Source organism: Mus caroli, chromosome 1 (assembly GCF_900094665.2).
Source record: "Mus caroli chromosome 1, CAROLI_EIJ_v1.1, whole genome shotgun sequence".
NCBI lineage: Eukaryota > Metazoa > Chordata > Mammalia > Rodentia > Muridae > Mus > Mus caroli.
In genome coordinates, this window is record NC_034570.1 from 31,325,981 (window position 1) to 31,339,494 (window position 13,514).

Consider the following 13,514-nt stretch of genomic DNA (forward strand, 5'->3'; position numbering starts at 1 on the left):
CACTCTACTGATGGTTGTGAGCCTTCATGTGGTTGCTGGGAATGGAGGTTGTGGTTGGCCCTGCTCACTCCAGCCCAAAGATTTATAAGTACACTGTAGCTGTCTTCAGACACACCAGAAGAGGTCGTCAGATCTCATTATGGGTGGTTGTGAGCCACCATGTGGTTGCTGGGATTTGAACTCAGGACCTTTGGAAGAGCAGTTGGTGCTCTTAACAGCTGAGCCATCTCACCAGCCCCCATTTGTTTGTTTTTTGAGACAGGGTCTCACTATGTACCCCAAGCTTCACTCTTGAAAGGACAAAAGAGGACAATGATGGAGAGACACATCGAACAAAAGTTGCATCAGGCCTGGGGAGATGGCACAGTGGTTAAGAGCACAACTTTCTGTTTTTACAGAGGACTAGAATTCCAATCCCAACACCCATATGGTGGCAAATGACCACCTATAAGTACAGTTGTAGGGGTTCTGACATCCTTTCTGGCCTCCAAAAGCACTCATGCATGTGGTATACTGACATCCATGTAGGCAAACACCCACACACATAAAAATAATTATTTTAAAAGTGGCTTGTGTTGTACTGCTGATAGAGAGGCAAAGTCTCGGGAAGCTCCTTGTGAGGGGCCGTGCCTCTTGAGGTCTTCCAAGTGTGGGGCAGAAGTCATAAAACTTCTCTTTAAAAAGACAGTTTATTCTATTTGAGGATTTTAAAGTAGCAAGCAAGTCTGTAACATATGCTGAAGACTGAGCGGCTACCGAGATGATAAATCAAATACAAAAAGGAACGGCTGATGTAAGGATGAGAGGAATTCCATGTGGTCGGGCCACATGCGGCAGGGAGGGAGGGAGGGAGGGCATTTTCTCCTTTTTAGATCCGTTTCTTTTCTGAGCACAAGTGCTGTCTGTGTCATCCTGACAATGCAGAGCCGCTAAGTTTAGGCGATATAATACCAGTCTTTGTTTTGTCCACTCGGGTTTTGCTGTTCCCATTTCGGCTGCTCCTCAAGATCACTCAGGGGTTCTGCAAGTTCAGCGGTGCTCCATCCCCGGAACCCGTGGCTGGGGGAGGGGGGTGATCCCAAATGTGGATCTGAGGAGAAAATGTGTCACCACTGACTGAGAAGCTGACATGACACCCAGCTCCTCTTCACCCTCACAAAGAGGCTTGTGTGTCTCTACCACATTGATGAGCTTGAGTCCCTCAGCACATAGATGAAGAGTCTCTGTGCCAGGCACCCAGCCTAGGGCCTGGCTCAGAAAGGATTCGCAGAAAGTTAGAGGCCATTGTTCGCTAACAGTGCAATGCACTAAACACAGAGCAGAGATTCAGACCCAGTAATTACTGTACAATGCACATACAGACAAGTATACTCAAGAAAGAAAAGAACAAAGACACTGTTAATTAAAATATTACCATGTGTGCACGCAAGAGTACCATGTGTGTACCACGTGTGAAGTGAGATGACAACTTGTGGAGTCTTTCCTTCCACCCTGTAGGCCCCAGTACCTGTTTTACTTAGGGTTCTCTAGAGGGACAAAACTTATAGGATGAATATATAGATAAAGGGGATTTATCAGAACGGCGTGCAGGCTGTGTCCCAGCTAATCCAACACTGGTTGTCTCTATCAACAGAAGGTTCAAGAATACAGTAGTTAGCCGGGCAGTGGTGGCACACGCCTTTAATCCTAGCACTTTTTCTGAGTTCGATGCCAGCCTTGTCTACAGAGTGAGTTCCAGGACAGCCAGAGCTACACAGAGAAACCCTGTCTTGAAAAAACCAAAACAACAACAACAACAACAACAAAAGAATACAGTAGTTATTCAGTCATGAGGCTGGATGGATGTCTCGGCTGGTCTTCAGTTTACCCCAAAGCCCAGAAAAAGAAGGTGCTGTTGCTGGTGAAGGAATGGACTTGCCAGCAAGAGATAGAGCAAGCAGGTAAAAAGCAATCTTCCTTCTTCCATGTCCTTGTATAGGTTGCCCTCACAAGTTGTGGTCCAGAGTAAAGGTGGACCTTCCCTCCTCAAAAGTTCCAGATTAAAAGTTTCAATGATTTAATTAAGAAAAACACCCCTCTCTAGACTCACACTGACTGAGCCTTGGGATGTCCTCAGCTCAGGACACAAGCACAGATCCAGTAGAGCACAGTATGGAGGACATGCTCGCCTTCCAGATCCTACCCCATCACACTCTCCCTCCTTCTTCACATTCAAAGGGGAATCCCGGGGTTAGTGCTCTAGGATGTCCCTCGAGGGACACTCTTCTAGGACCTCAAACATAGGTATGCTAACCACTGCTACTCTCTTAACAGTCTTAAAGACACTGAGGAAAGAAAACACAAATATTTGTACATGTTAACTATAATCTTCATTTCTACAACTTGTCACGTGAATTTTTTTGTTTGTTTAATTGTTTTTCCAGACAGGGTTTCTCTGTGTTGCCCTGGCTGTCCTGGGACTCACTCTGTAGACCAGGCTGGCCTCGAACTCAGAAATCTGCCTGCCTCTGCCTCCCAAGTGCTAGGATTAAAGTGCGCCACCACTGCCTGGCTTGTCACGTGATCTTAGCTGGTATTTGTAACTATCCTCTTCTACTAACCAGTTTATACTTCCTTCACCCCCAGTAAGTACCTTAGCAAGTCTTGGCCTTTTTGCTAGAGGATTGACCCACACCTTCATCTGTGAAGGGTCTGTGCCCTTTTGTCATCTGGCCTGAATTAGGCTGTTGTAGTTTCCCATGGACTTTCTTCTCAGGTCATGGAAGCACCAAGAGACCCCTAACGGACCTCCTGCACTCCAATCTCTCTTCCCTGCATGCAGAGAAGCAAACCAATTTCCCCTTGGTGATCTGCATCAATCACCCCTCCTAACACCGATATTCCTCTTATCCTGTCGGCTTAAGGGCATCAAAAATCCATAGTGGTGGTGGGAGGGGAGGTCGGGATTTATGTCCCTAATCCCAGCACTTGAAAAGCAGAGACAGGCAGTTTGGGGCCAGACAGCAAAGGCTACAAAAAGAAACTCTGTCTTGAAAAAACAAACAAACAAACAAACAAGTCCACGGTGGCCAACAGAATGTTATCATGGCTCCTGACAGGAGCACTCTCTACTCTGGGACTAAAACTACTAGGCCAGTAGAACTTAAGGTCACAGGAAAAGGAAACAAACTTTTTCCTAGTAGGCCATTAGGGTGATAGTGAGTGGAACTCTTCCATTTCCACCCCTTGACTCCTGGCTATATGAGAAACTGCACCATACAGCTGATATATGGACAATGACTGGAAGCATTTACTGACTTCTGAAGAACCCTGCCTTACCCCTCCAGGATGCTGCCACCTAATTAGCCCTGTAACTTTGTCTTCAAAAGGCCATTCCATCGTTCTATCAGACGGTGGGGGACATTGTAAGACCAGTGGAAGCCATGATCATGGGTCCACTCTCACACTTCTGGCTGTGAAGTGAGTTTCTCAGGCAGAAGCAATACAGTGTGGAATGCCGAGATGGTGGATAAGACATTCTGTAAATCCATGGATGGTGGTTTTGGCAGAATCATTATGCTCAGGAAAGGCAAATCCACAACCAGAACAAGTATCTACTCCAATGAGGACAAAGTGTTATCCTTTCCATGAAGGAAGTGGTCCAATGTAGTCAACCTGCCACCAGGTTGCTGGCTAGTCAGCCCTAGGGAATGGTGCCATTCCATGGGACTCAGTGTTAGTCTCTGCTGTTGACAGATCTGGCACTCAGCAGCATCTGTGGCCACATGAGCTTTGATGACTGGAAGTTCATGTTGTCTAGCCCATGTGTAACTATAACCTCTATCGCTGCTACTGTGGCCACTGTGTTCATAGGTCCATGAGGTAATGACAGGGATGGCTGAGGAAAGAAAGAGGCATCCTATCTACTTGATTACTGAAGTCAACTTTTGATGAACATTTATGCAGGACACATCCCATGCATCTTCACACCCTCTGCCCACTTGAAAATCCATTCACATGCTTCTTCCTCAGATGCTTTGCTCACCAATTATTCTATTGTGATCTTTCCAAGTCCATTGGTTCAGCGAACAACTGCACATCTGGCCACTTCTCCTTCCAAACAAAGTGTATGACCATGTGTACTGCTTTAAGTTCTGTTCTCTGTGAAGATCTCCCTTTGTCAGGGTCTTTCAGGGTTGCCCCCAGAAAGGGGTTGTAATGCTGCAGCTGTCCACTTCTGCGTGCTGTCTGCATAATGTGCAGAACCATCAGTAAACCAGATCTGAGTCACCTCTTTCTCAGTCAACTAATCATAGGGCACATCCCATAAAGCTATAGGAGCATGTTTGGCAGCAGTCTGCATTGTAGTACAAGTAAACCATAGGCATTCAGGCAATTTCATGTAACTTGCCTTCAGGACCTGTTCAGGCCCAATCGTGTATATACCACTTCAGTTTGATAATATATTGCTGCTGTGCATGTCCTACTTTATGACTTTGGGAGTCAGATAATACCTAGCTCATGATGGGCAGCTCAGATTGCATGGTAATTTGGTGGCTCATTGTCAAACACTCAGTTTCCAATAAGGCCCAACAGCCGGCCAAGAGCTGTTTTTTCAAGGGAGAATAGTTTTCTGCAGATGATGGTAGAACCTTGCTCCAAATCCCAAAGGTCTCTTCTGTGATTCTCCTATAGGGGCCTGCCAGAGGCTCCAAACAGCATTCCTAACTGCTACTGACATCTCAAATACCATCAGGTCTGCTGGATCATCCTGTCCAAGGGGTAGAGCAGCTTGCGTAGCAGCCTAGACCTGTTGAAGAGCCTTTTCCTATCCCAGGCTCCACTCGAAACTAGCAGCTTTCTCAGTCACTTGGTAAATGGGCCTGAGTAACACACCCAGGTGAGAATCTGCTATCTCCAGAACCCAAATAGACCCACTAACCATTGTGCTTCTCTTTTGATGGTAAAAGGGGCCAGGTGCAATAACTTACCTTTCACCTTAGAAGGAATATCTATCTCTGCATGCCCCACACCACTGGACTCCAAAGAATTTCACTGAAGTAGATGGCGCTTGACTTTTGGTTGGATTTATTTCCCATCCTCTGATATGCACTGTGTGTTACTACATGCTGGTGCCCTCTCACCATTTTGCAACTTATAGGACTGGTGAAGAACATGTCTTCTGGGTCTTCTCATTGTGGAGGATTAGGTTTTACACAGCATACCCACTCTGGCATTGTAATTTCCCTGAGCCTTAACATTCATCAACACCGAGCCAAAGAAAATCAGGCATCTCCAGCTCCCTTTTAATAGACCAGCTTTTGACAAATGCTTAAGCCAACAATTCAAACAAACTTCAGACCTTGTTTTAAAAACCTGGATGGGCTTCCGTATTAAACCAAGAATCTTCCCTCAGAGAGCCCATATCAATAAACTCAGCCTGATTCACTTTTATGTTCCGTCCACCATTATCCCACACCCTTAGAATCTGTTCCCACACATATTCCCCAGACTTCTGCTTGAATGAATTAGCAAACTCATTACTTTTTTAGTAGTCTAGCACACTGCTCCAGGGTCACACTTTCTAGTTCTCCTCTAAGGAGCCTGCTTAGCTTGAGTTTGGTTGGACACTGCTGATGGGCCCTGAGGGACCTCAATATTGTCTTGCCTGGCATCTCCTTCTGAGATAAAGGTCAGTGAGGGATTTATTTCTAGGTCACAGGCAGAAAGGAGTGGAGCTGGGAGTAACATCTGCTGAGGGGTCCTTAATACGGCTGCCACATAAGGTATGGCCCAGGTTAAAGGCAGATCTTCCTATCAAAAGATACAGATCAAAAGTGGGTCTTCACCAGGCATGGTGGCGAACTCCTTTAATCCCAGCACTTGGGAGGCACAGGCAGGCGGATTTCTGAGTTCGAGGACAGCCTGGTCTACAAAGTGAGCCCCAGGACAGCCAGGGCTGTACAGAGAAACCTTGTCTCTAAAAACAACAAAAAAACAAAACAACAACAATAACAACAAAACCAAAAAACCAAACAACAACAAAAAAAAGTGGGTCTTCACACTTCAAACCATTTTTCTTTTTTAAATGTATGTTAAGTACACTGTCGCTGTCTTCAGACACACCAGTAGAGGGCATCAGATCCCATTTCAGATGGTTGTGAGCCACCATGTGATTGCTGGGAATTGAACTCGGGACCTTTGGAAGTACATTACAGTCAGTGCTCTTAATCATTGAGCCATCTCTCCAGCCCCCAACTTCAAACCATTTAACTAAGGAAAAAAATCCCTCACAAGTGTACAGAGTAGCTTGGGTTTTATTTAATTCCAGATGTAGGAAAGTTGACAACCAGAAATAGTCATTGCAATATCTAACTCAGGTCATCTGGCTTGGTGGCAAGTACCTTTACAGACTGAGCCATCTTACCAGCCCAAAATACCCAATATTTTATACCTTAGAAAGATTTCTTGTTCTGTCCCATCAAGGAAACACCCCTTAGCTTGAACACTAACAATTTATTTTGCCTATTCTGGAACTTGACACAAATATACAATCATACATTTTCCTTTTTTATTTACTTACTATATAAAAATATTATATATATAAATATTATATTACATCTATCTATCCATATAATTTTTTGAGATAGCATTTCTCTGTATAGCTTTGTCTGTCCTGGAACTCACTCTGTAGACCAGGCTGGCCTCCAATTTAGAGATCTGCCTGCCTCTGCCTTCTCTGGGCATGTGCCACCACACACAGCTTCAACATACATTTTATCTCTTTCGTGCCCGACTGCCCTTTCCTCAGCATCATACGTACATGGAACTCATACATGTCGCTGCATGAAGCACTGGCTCACCACATGGCATTTTATCACAGGAACACCTCACAGCTCACTGAGCCACTGCAATGCCCTTTCTCCATCCAGAGCACCGAAAGCCCCCTCTCTACTGCTGAAATTCTCAAATGTCTCTTTGGGGGCACAAGCACTTATTTCTATCCCCAATTCACCAGGTCATACAAGATTTTGATGTTATCGTACCATAAAAGGCACTTGTAAAACCTTCTCACCTCACATGTATAAGTTTTTTAATCCCTCCCTCCTTCCTTCCTTCTTGTTTTTTTGAGACAAGAGTTTCTTTATGCAGCCCTGGCTGTCCTGGAATCTACTCTGTAGACCAGGCTGGCCTCGAACTCACAGAGATCTACCGTAGGTGCCTTCCAAGAGCTGGGATGAAAGTCATGCACCACCACACCCAGCCCTTGACCTATTTTTTATTTGGAATTAATTCCAGACTTGACTCAAGTTCCATATAATAGAAAGATTTAGCCAGCCATCAAAATTCCCCAAACGTCCACATTTTTTGTACATGTTCTTTCGGTACTTTCTTTAGTCTCGATGTACACACATGTACACATGGCTGCTACTTTTGCTAACATAGACTTTGCCAGCCAGGAGTAGTGGCGCACACCTTTAATCCTAGCACCTGGGAGGCAGAGGCAGGTTGATCTCTGAATTTGAGGCCAGCCTGGTCTACAGAGTGAGTACCAGGACAGCCAGGGCCACACAGAGAAACCCTTCCTGGAAAAACAAAAAGACAGACTTTGCCTCCGTGCCTTCTTTCTGCTGCGGTCTCCAGAGTGTCGGGATCTGGGGTCTGCCACCATACCTGACTTGAATACTTCATTTTCACACTGTTTGAGCTCTGGTGAGTCACCCTGGACCTGGGTTACCAGTCAGGGTCTGTGTGGGGCCGAGTGTGCTGAGACCCAGGCTGTATGCTCTGAGCAGCCCTCTGTGCACCTTGTCGGAAGGCACATACACAGTGCACATTTGTCCTGGTACAGCTGTTACTAACTTCAGTCACTGGGCCAAAGTGGACCAGGACGCTCTGTTGCTGCTGCTCCACAGTTTTCTTATAACTATCAGTTCTTCCAGGAAGATGCCCCAAGGCAATATAAACATCCCATTTCCTGTCATACTTTCTTTCCCCAGTTTCAGCATCCACTGATGATCCTTGCCGGGAAAGATTTTCATTGCTGTGCTTGAAAACTAGTTTTGTTTATTTTTTAAAAATAACTTTTAGTACTTTGAAGAAATCAAACTCAAAAACAGAAGATCAAATAATATCTACAAGTAAAACATACCCAGGGCTGGCAGGGCTCAGGAAGAAAGCATGCTTGCTGCGGAGCTTGAGCTCAGCTGGATCAGAGGAAACCTACCCGTGGAAGGAGAGAACTGGCTTCCAGACTTTGTTCTCTGACCTCCACATATACACTATGGTACAATATACATGACCTCTACATATACATTTGTGTGTCCACGAATATACATACACATACAAAATAGGTAACTGTAAATCAAATTAAAATGACACCCCAAAGTCATTCTCAAAGATAAAAAAGCAAAGCTGGCCCTGATGCCACACACCTCAAGCCAGTACTGGGGGAAGGGGGGAGAGGCAGATGGATCTTTGTGAGTTTGAGGCCAGCCTGGTCTACATATCTACACATCGAGTTCTAGGACAGCAGGGGCTACATAAAAAAGACCCTGTTCAAACAAAACAAAGCATAAAGAGATGAAAAAGCAAAACCAGCCACCTGATGTGGGGGTGACATTAGTTGTGACTTCATCTGAGAGCCAGGGAGATCCCAGAGGTGGGAAGGGTATGTACACACCATGGCAATGTTAGCTATGATTTACATGCTAAAAGAATCTAATTTTAGAAGCTAAAAAGTCATCCAAGAGTGGTCCCAGCAGGAGTCAAATCCACAGAACACAAGGCTGCCTGGGGTCTAGTCTGTGTTTTCTCTCAAGACAGAGACCAGGGTGATGACCCTTAGCCTGAGGCTTGGTACATGCCCATCTGTTTACATACCACCTGCCGCAGACAACCTGTGGTGCTGACTGGTACCTCTGATAGCCTGCAGCTTAATTAGTGAACCTCACTGGGAGCACAATGGTTAAGCCAGCTTACAATACAGTAGTAAGTAGGCTGAGTCCCCAAAGCTCATCTGGCACGCTCACTTAGAAACAAAAGAAACAGGGCTGGAGAGATGGTGCAGTAGTAAAGAGCTCCAGCGCTCCTCAGAGGACCTGCGTTCCATTCCTATCATCTATATCAGACAGCTCATAACTAATGCTTACAATTCTGGGTTCAAGGGGCCTGCTACCCTCTTCTGGCCTCTGTGGGTACCTGACAGTATAAGTACATAACCTCTGACCCCTCTCTCTCTCTCTCTCTCTCTCTCTCTCTCTCTCTCTCACACACACACACACACACACACACACACACACGGTGGCATGGGAGGGAAAGACCATGTCCAGATGAGCTCCGAGTACTAATAACTCATAAAGTAGCTGCAGCAGCAGAAGTCTGAGACCCAAGGACTGGGACTGCTGCTTGCTGGGCAGCTAAGTTTGGCTGCTTTAAATGCCTTTCACTCCAAGGCATTTCTCTATTCACAAAAGGACATGTACACACACACACACATTATACATGCCTATTTTCAGAACCCATCCTTTGGCTCACATTTCTTGACTACATAAACATTTCCAAAGAAGTCAGTCCAAGGATCTTGGAATCCAGTCTGATAGCAGCTCACTCTTTCTCCCTGAGTCTCCAAATCAGAAACCTAAAGTCACTCAATCAACAAAGCAGCTGACAGAGATGCTAATGATTTCAAGGACACCAGTGACTTTCAAGCTGCTAAGACAAGATGACAAAGGGAAGGCAATTATGGGACCCAAGTTCAGCGCTGTCTCCATGTGAATAAACACACATCTTAGAATCAGAAAGAGGAGTTGTTAAGTGTCCAGGCTAGAACACAGGAGATGAAGGTCTAACAGAGAGGCAGAATTAAGACCTAGCTTCTACTTTTTTTTTTTTTCATTTTCCTTCCCAAATCCCTCATCACTCAGCCAGCCAGGAACTAGCTCTCTCCTTCACTCACAGTGACCTCAGGTCCCCTGGTTAGTGTGCACCATGGCCAGCAGGAGGGCCACCATGCTCTCACGAGTTAGCGCATTTCCCAAATCATACATAGCCAAGGCTCTCTCCACTCTCCATCTCGGTCACATGGTGTGCTTTCAACACGTGACCTCCCACCTTTCTATCTTTCTTCTTTCCTGGCTTTATGGAAACGAAAATAAGAACAGATCCTTGGAAAATAAGAATATACTATTTTCTATACTAAATATAGAAACTCCAAAGCGCTTCGAGCATCAATGTCCAAACAGTCATGATGAACGTGGAAAATTACAGCTGCCTCGAGTTCCCTAATACTGCTGCAGCAACATGCCTTGCTCCCAGGAGCATGCTCTATGTCTTCTTTTAAACAAATATTTACTGGCGAGGAATGCTAGCGAGGGTAGTGGCAGGGAGGCCCCAGCTCACAAGCTGAAAGTCTTGAAGATCGGTGAGCCATTCTCCACGAAAAGTTAAGCAGACCCCAGCGTTGTAAAACTCTTACATCTATCAAACTAAGCATAAGCCTGGTCTGGGAACAGCCGATGGTTCCAGAAAGACAACAACTCATTTTTATGCCCCGGGAAACATTAAGAAACAAAACAGGTCAGGCCACACCACCCCAAAAAGAAACCATCACGCCAGGCTTGGCGTACAGCATGCTGGGCAGAACAGGGCTGTGGGATTCTGTTCATGTGGGCTGACCTGACAAATGGAGGGGTGGGTGGGGCTTGGCCTACCAGTGAGGGCTAACCCTGAGCCAAATGCAGGAAAACAGAAGGATGCAGGCAACTGCCTCCCAGGCCCGGATCACTCACGGGTGAGGAAATTGTGGTCCCGGAGGAACTTACCGGTAAAAGGCAGCTTTTGGTCCTACCCCGCGGGCTGTGATGGAGGCCTACTCCTGGGAGCCCTGGTCTCAAGAACCTGAAGAGCAGCCACAGGAAGCCGTGGCACGGGAAGGAGCCTCCGAGGCAGCTTCAGAAGATGGGGCACAAGAAGCTGGAGCAGGAGACCACGGTGGTGGGGGGCCAGGTCAGCTGGGACAGTCGAGAGGAGGGACGTTCTCGGGGGTCCAACCGCGCCTGCCAGGCCTAGCGCCCTCACGGTTAGGGCAGGCTGTGGCCTCTCACGTGCTCCTCCCCGCCCCGTCACGTGGCAACCCCCCACGTGCCCTCGGGTCGCGTGGCAACCCCTCCACGTGCGCGCGCCTGCCCGGATCACCCGGCGCCACTCAGCTTCTGAATTTCAGCCAGCCTTGGGTTTTCCAGATGCGGATGCGGAGGGCTTGCTTGTGGCCCAAGAGCAAAGGGAAGGCGCGGAGATTTGAACTCCTCGGAACGCACAGTTTAACGTTCAGCGGTCTAACGACGGGACTTTTCCAAAGTCGAGGCCCCGCAGTTGTTCGTGGTGCATAGCTCTACGCCTTTCGCTGTTGAACGTTGGCCACGGGCTGCTTTGAGAACCTGTTCTGGGCGTTCTTTTGTATGAGTATGCGAGCGTGAAGGCGAGGCAGCTTAAGGGATGTCAACCCTGCGGATTGACAGTTAGCCAACACTGGTTGAGCCCTGGCCCGGTAACTAACATTGAGAGAGGCCACTTATATGCGTCATTTTGATTTAGCCTCAGCCAGACCTGTCTTTAATGAAAATCTGTGCCCTACACTCTTGAGGAACCAGTAGTTAATTAGGCATTACTTTAGCTAATTAATGATCTGTTGGCCCTGTTCTCCAGGCAAGAGGGCAGTAGAGCTGAATTTTGCCATCCTGACTCTGGAATTTTAGCAAATTCTGTCTCTGGAGGGAGCCCTTCTTTGTGACCAGGATGGTATGGGCAGGATCACAGCTGCCCTAGTATGCTGGAGGTGTCTTCCTCTTTTCTTTTAATGGTCCAGTATATTCATCTGACTTCCAGTTGCAACAAGCATTTTTACTTTTAATTTCATTAATTGTTTTTGAGACAGGTAGTCACTGTGTACCACAGGCTGACCTCAAACTCCAATTAAAATATCCGATTCTCCTGCCTCAGCCTCATGAAAAGTTGGGTTTACTCAAGGAGTCAGTCCGGTCCTCTCTGAACTTCTTACTGTCCTTTGGAAAGCGCAGGCCATCTTAAATGTTTGGACGGGTTTCTATTAAAGAGCACCATTTGAAAGTTTAATAGAAAGGCACGGAGCCAAGCCCAACCAAATGAGAACACAAAGGATAACTCAGTGTATGATAAAGTGTTTCCAGAAGCCGAACCGCGTTTGCTGTCTGCAGCCCGCTAGAGGGCGCTGGTAACCTAACCAGTTTCCAGATAAGAAACAGGCTCTAGGGCCACCTGCTGGGCCCAGAGCTACGGTAGGCTTCTGAGAGCCCAGCTTGACCCTGGGGCTGTTTCCACTGGCCCGTCTTCCCCCCCTCCCCCCGTAGGGAATTCCTTTCTGTTTAGGGACTCCCCGTGTTTTGTGTCTTTAGGACATTTGAATTCATCCAAGGGATTCTGGAAAGAGTGGAAACCGTAGTTTGGTAAACCGGACTACTTCATATCCTGGAGGCCTGCTGACTCTTTCTCCTCTTAGAATCTGCTTCCTTGGATCTTATTCCGGGGTAACCACATGTATGTGTGAAACTACTGAGTTATGAGTCAAAATTAATCCCTTTCTCTCCTCCCTCTCTCTGCCCAGGCTGATCTGGAACTCACTACATAGTCTTGAACTCACTGCAAGTCTCCTTCCCCAGCCTCCTTATTTATTTGTCTTCAGATACCCCAGAAGAGGGGGTCATATCTCATTACGGGTGGTTGTAAGCCACTCTGTGGTTGCTGGGATTTGAACTCAGGACCTTTGGAAAAGCAGTCAATGCTCTTACTCCCTGAACCATCTCTCCAGCCCCTTCCCCAGCCTCCTAAATGCTGGGTTATGCAGGTTAGCTACCACCCATGACTGTGATTTGTTCTGTTAACACAGTAAAACAGGTAGCTTTAGGCCTTAAAGTTTAGGCTGAAGCAGGGACTGCCCAAGCTGGCTGAGTACTCCCCAGTTGTCCTCCCAGAACCTCCCTGAACTGTTCCCTCTGCTCTCTGTGCTGGAGGGAGGGGAGGGGTGCCTCCCTCCACATTGGATATCAAAGGTTTTCTCAGGGTCTAGGCTGTCCCTCTGAATGCCAGTGGAGCTCAATGGTAGAAATGGGGGGGGGGGACCTGAACTCCTCTCACTGCCCCGGCACAACCCTTACCAGTGACAATCCCAGGTGCCCAGTGGCTCTCACAGAAAACTCAGTGAGGCAACTGAAAAAGGGGTAGGGGCTGACTTGACTGCCCAGCTGTCACGATAGACTCCATTCCATAAAATAATAGATGCTTTCAATAAGCATCTTAGTCTAACCCCCTGAGCCCAGTGATAGCCAGGCTCTATGCTGGCAGTAATTTCACATGACCCATTTTGGATTTGTGGTGTCTGCATAAAAACATTTCACTCTGATGTGAAAGGGTTTTGGCTCCAGCTCTCCTCCTCCTCACGCCACCAGAGGGTCCTTAGGGTCAGGCCTAGCAGGCCCGAGGCACATTTACTCCTCACCCCT

At 47.0% G+C, this 13,514-nt stretch overlaps 1 protein-coding gene across 2 annotated transcripts in view; it reads right to left on the reverse strand.

Annotated features, from left to right (window-relative positions):
* Fam178b (family with sequence similarity 178 member B) overlaps positions 1-11,116 on the reverse strand; it is a 123,076-nt gene extending 111,960 nt beyond the window's left edge. The window contains exon 1 of one of the 2 annotated variants that reach the window (XM_021158087.1): positions 10,803-11,116. The gene's annotated coding sequence lies outside the window, so the exon portion shown is untranslated. The remainder of the gene's footprint in view (positions 1-10,802) is intronic. The other variant, XM_021158105.1, reaches the window with a different exon arrangement.
* Positions 11,117-13,514: the final 2,398 nt, after the last annotated feature.